We start from the raw sequence: 5,975 nt of genomic DNA, 5'->3' as shown, positions 1-5,975 counted from the left end.
TCAGACATCAAACCTTCATAAGCTTCTTGTGTATGTGACTCTAAATGGATCTACTAAAACCAAGCCCTGCTAATTCATGTCCTCTCACTCCTCTAACATTTCTCGAAAGAGCAGCTACAATTTACGGTGACTGCCCTTCCATTGTGTACAACACCACCACTTACACGTGGTCACAGACTAACTGTCGATGCATCCGACTGGCTTCTTCCATTGCATCACTTGGCATCGGGAGGGGCCAGGTGGTGTCCGTCGTGGCCCCCAACATACCCGCCATGTACGAGCTACAATTTGCTGTCCCCATGACCGGTGCAATTCTTAACACCGTTAACACACGCCTTGATGCCCGTATGATATCAGTGCTCCTCAATCACAGCGAATCAAAACTCGTATTCGTAGATTCACAAATGAAATCTCTTGTCATCCAAGCGATCACATTGTTGCCATCCGAAGCCCAACACCCTCTTCTCGTCCTCATCACGGACGATGAGGTCTCTTTTAATCTATCATCATCAACGGCTGTGGACATTGGTTACGAGGATTTGGTAAACAGGGGTGATCCGGAGTTCAAGTGGGTCCGACCTGAAAACGAGTGGGACCCAATGGTCTTAAACTATACATCCGGCACAACCTCATCTCCCAAGGGTGTGGTCCATTCCCACCGTTCGATTTTCATCATCACAGTCGATTCTTTAATCGATTGGGCAATGCAAAAACAACCCGTTTACCTGTGGACCCTACCATTGTTTCATTCCAACGGTTGGAGCTTCTCTTGGGGAATGGCAGCCGTTGGTGGGACCAACATCTGTCTACGAAAATTCGACGTGGCACTCGTCTACCATTTGATAAATAGATACAATGTAACACATATGTGTGGTGCACCCGTGGTGCTAAACATGCTATCAAACTTTATTTCAACACCTTTGAAAAATCCAGTCCACTTTTTAACTGGCGGAGCTCCACCACCGGCGGCGGTGCTCCTCCGCGTTGAATCGATGGGTTTTGTGGTAAGTCACGGGTACGGGTCGACGGAAGTGGCTGGGGTGGTGGTGTCATGCGCGTGGAAACAGAATTGGAATACATTGCCGGCGACAGATAAGGCGAGGATGAAGGCTAGACAAGGCGTGAGGACAGTTTGCATGACTGAGGCGGAAGTAGTGGATTTCGTGTCGGGAATGAGCGTGAAGCGAGATGGGATGACGCTAGGAGAGATTGTTTTAAGAGGTGGGTGTCTGATGCTAGGTTATTTTAAAGACCCAGAATTGACATCTCAATGCATGAGAGCTAATGGTTGGCTATATACTGGAGATGTGGGAGTGGTGCACCCAGATGGTTACTTAGAGATCAAGGATCGATCCAAGGACGTAATTATAAGTGGTGGCGAGAATGTGTGTAGTGTTGAGGTTGAATCGATTTTGTATAGTCACCCGGCGGTTAATGACGCCGCGGTGGTTGCCAAACCCGATGAGTTCTGGGGAGAGACTGGTTGTGCTTTTGTAAGTTTGAAGGATAGGATTGATGAGAAGGTGAGGGAAAATGATGTGATCGAGTTTTGTAGGGCTAGGTTGCCACATTACATGGTGCCCAAGACTGTGGTGTTTATGGAAGAACTTCCCAGAAGCTCAACGGGGAAGATCCACAAGTTCTCTCTCAGAGATATTGCAAAGAGCATGGGCTCATCGCCACCCGGTGGAATGTAGAGTTATTGATCAAATCCACCTTTTTTTTTTAAATTAACTTTTGCAAATTAAGTGGTTTTTAAATAAATACTTAAATTTTATGTTATTTCTTTAAAAATATGTGTTACGAATTAAATTCAAAGTTTTTTAAGCCATGTTTGGCTCTCTTTTGGATTCACAGTTTCAATGAAAAAAAATTTAAATTTTTTTTTTCAATACTCGTAACTAAATAAATAATTCAAAAGTCAATTTAAAAATTATTTTTATAACTCATCATCAAATACACAGCTCAAAATTCAATTCAAAACTCTCTTCAAAATTCAAAATCAAACTCTTTTCAAAACTCTATTTAAAAGAAAAAATTCAATTTTTTTTTATATTGTTTTTTTAATTTATTTTTAGAATCATGATTTGAATATAAAGTCGTGTTTTGAGTTATGAGTTTTGAATTGATTTCTGAAAACAGAAAATTTATTTAGTTATGAGTTTTAAAAAGAGTTTTGAGTTGTATTTTGAAATTTTTTAGATTTATTTTTTAAAATATTTAAAAAAATTCTTAATCTTATTTTTAGGGTAAATATTTCATATTTTAAACATTTATTTATTTATTTATTTATTTCTTTTAATGTGCACTATATTTTATACATTTATGAGTTGTATTTTTTTAAATATTAAAAAATTTTAAAAATCTATTTTAAATATTTTTTGCTTTTTATTTTATTTTATAAATATATTTTTAAATATTTTTATTTTTTTGTTAAGTGTTTGGTTACGATTTGAGTGTAGAGTTTTGAAAGTAGTGTGAAATTTCAAGTTATGGGTTTGGCTATGGGTTTTAAAAATAATTCTTGAATTCAGTTTTGAGTTATGTGTTTAGTTATGATTTGAGTGTGTAATTGTGTTTTGAGATTAAAATATTAAAATTAAAAAACTTAAAATATTTACAAAATAAAATAAATATTTAAATAAAAATTATATATTTAAAATAAAAAATAAAATTTTCTTAAACATTTTTTAATAGTTTAAAAAAATAAATCCAAAACATTCAAAATACAACTCAAAACTCAAATTTTTTTTCAAAATTCAAAATTCAAAATTTAAAAACTGTTATCCCAATTAGGCAACCCAAGAGGGGGGTGAATTGGGTTATTAAAAAATTTCACAATATTAAAAATAAAACAATATTCAGAATTTGAATAAATAAATAAAAACAGAATAATAATTATCAATATAAAAGTAGGAGAGATAGGGAGAGAAAATCAAACACTGCGATTTATAGTGGTTCGGTACGCCAGGCCTACGTCCACTCCCCAAGGAACCTCCTTGAGAATTTCTTTACTATCAATTGAATAAATACACCACTAAGCTTGTGGATTTGGCACAGGACTTACTCTTATCTATTGAGCCTCACTCAACAATAAATGCCTTACCCTTACAAAATTTCTCACAAAAATAAGGAATAAGAATAAGTGGTACTTGAACCCACTTTTACAATAATTCTCTCACAAAAAGTAGATATGAAAGTGTAAGAATAAAGGCTAGACTTAGATCTGAAAGTGAAAGAACAGAATACTCAGAATTTTGGAGCTCACAGAAAATTTTTCTCTTCAAATTCTTAATATTTTTCTCCACACACAACACTTCTATTTATACACAAAAATATACCCGTTGGACGCTCCTTGCTGACGTCATGGATGACATCTATTTGTTTCAACTTGTCATCATGAGGCATCCTTTGTTTCAACTTGTCATCATGAGGCATCTTTTCTTTTTGACAAACAAAGTGGCCGAATTTGAACAAAACTCACAAACATGTAAGTTTTGACTAATATATATAGTATAAATATATATATATATATATATATAAATAAATATATAATCCTACAAAGTCCACATTATAAAGATGTAACTTTAACATTCAAATACAAACTTCAACATGCGAATTAAAATTCAATATGATGCAACTTTGCAACCATTTCTTTGTGTATTATATCATGCATGATTTTTTTTTTTTTTTTTTACATGCTAGTAATTAATGTTTCCACACACTAATATATATGATTCTTCCGTGATGTATGCTATCATATGCATTGTATAATGTTATCTATGTTCTGATCAAATATTTGCATACACAGAAAAATCTCTTTAAATAATATTTGTGATGGATCTGAAAATATATGCCCTCTTTAAAATATTGTATATGTTGTAGAGATTTTAAACTAAATATATTCTACCACTCCATATTAATTTTGTCAAAAGAAGACAACTCATTAATCTCATATTTGACAAGATAATACAACCAATCAATCATTTTAATCAATTTTAATTTTGTCAAAAAGTGAATAGTGATCAGCCTAAATTTTCAAAAAGTGAATAGTAAAGTTTTCAAAAATATTTTTATTTTAATTTTGTCAAAAAGTGAATAGTGATCAGCCTAAATTTTCAAAAAGTGAATAGTAAAGTTTTTAAAAATATTTTTATTATAATATTTAACAAATATATATATTTTTAAAATGATAATATTTTGTGTCAAATAATATGTATATTAAAAAAATCTAAATTGTTACAAATAATATTTTAGACATCATCAAAATTAAATAATATGATTTAAAAAGATAATATTTTGTGTCAAATAATATGTATATTAAAAAAATCTAAATTGTTACAAATAATATTTTAGATATCATCAAAATTAAATAATATGATTAACAATCTCCCCATTTTTGATGATGGCCATATTTGTATGGATTTGACACAAAATAAAATTGACAAAATATTTGATAACCCTGCAACATATAATTTTCAAAATCACATATAATTTTCAAAATCATATTTTTTTCTCCCCCTTTGGCATCATCAAAATAAAGATGAAGATAAGAAACAAGCGCATTTGATACAATAATCTGAGTGGCCAAAAAAAATAATGGGCCATCTGTCTTGTCGGAATCAGTATGGGGATTTTAGAGCATCTCAAGCGCAGGAAATATTGACAAACAAAATATTTGAGCAGATATAGCAGATATGCATCGAGTAATGGATCATTGGAGTGTATAAAAAGTGACACAGATCAGAGGCAAAGATACGAAATCATCAAGTGTTTGAGAGAAAATTTTATTTTAGCTCCTTTTGTAATCATGTCATTCCTTACCTTGTCTATCAATGAGTCGGACCTGCATGAGGTGCTTGTAATGCAGGCAAATGAGAGAGTACCAGTGACGCAGGCACATGCTATGCCTGTAAATGAGGGTTCTAGTGGTATTGGCAATCGAAATGATTTCGATGCTATTAATAACACTATGGATCTTAGTACACAGGCCATGACTGCAGTTTCCAATATGGCGCGACAATTACAAGCAAGAGCACAAGAAAATCAGCAATGAAGAGATGAGGTGTGCTTGTTAAAACAACAAGTAGTGAATATGTATAAGGAGAAGAAAGAGCTAAAAAGGAAAAATGCACAGTTGGAGAATGCAGTGCATTATTATGCAACGGTGATAATGCCAAGACTCACAGAAATCGAAAATAGAGAGAGACATGTAAAAGAGGCTCATGAAAAGTTGTTGAGAGAAGTGAAAAAGAAAAAATCTGTGAAGCCTTCTGAAAATTTACATGTAATTGAGTAATATTTTCTTTTTCTGAAATAAAATTTCGAACATTTCTTCCTTATTTATTTATTTATTTTTATTATTTTTTTTTTTTAATTCTGTCTTTGCACAAAAAAACAAATTTGTTTGTTGGTGCAGATAAGGAGTATGGCAGATAAGGAGTAAAAAAAATATATATGTATATATACTCCCCCTAAAATTATGCACAGAACATACACCCGCCCTTTATATATATATATATATATATTTATAACGATTGTTAATCTCAAAATATATGAGTCTCCCTCTGAATTAATGCACTAAAAATTACATAAATTTGAAGAAACAAATTACCAATCTATAATACCAAGGGCCATTAAGATCCGGCCATAAACAATTACACCAAGTGCACTAGCATAAAAGGAGAAAATAAAAATAAAAATAATTTCTTCAGACAAGGTAGAAGCAATCATTATTAAATCCAAGAGAATTTGGAGCACATATAACAAGTAAAAAAATATAACACAGTGCAACAAGAATTTTAACATGTTGATCGGTGATGACCTTGATGATCGGAAGAAATGGAAAAGATTGGGTAGATCAGTGGCGAATTTGTGTAGATCGACAATGGATCTTGATGGATCAGTCACAGATCTTGATGGATCGGTGATGGAACTTGATGAATCGGTGAAGATGGTGATGCAGATTTCGGGTG

The 5,975-nt window shown here is 32.6% G+C and overlaps 1 pseudogene across 1 annotated transcript; it reads left to right on the top strand.

Annotated features, from left to right (window-relative positions):
• LOC114315200 (2-methylpropanoate--CoA ligase CCL4 pseudogene) lies at nucleotides 1-1,787 on the top strand (annotated as a pseudogene). The gene has a single exon (XR_014362936.1). The product of XR_014362936.1 is annotated as a 2-methylpropanoate--CoA ligase CCL4 pseudogene (transcript).
• Nucleotides 1,788-5,975: the final 4,188 nt, after the last annotated feature.

Source organism: Camellia sinensis, chromosome 3, assembly GCF_055761805.1.
Source record: "Camellia sinensis isolate YWXY chromosome 3, ASM5576180v1, whole genome shotgun sequence".
NCBI lineage: Eukaryota > Viridiplantae > Streptophyta > Magnoliopsida > Ericales > Theaceae > Camellia > Camellia sinensis.
The sequence above is the reverse complement of the archived record's forward strand: the minus strand, read 5'-3'. Positions and strand labels throughout refer to the sequence as shown.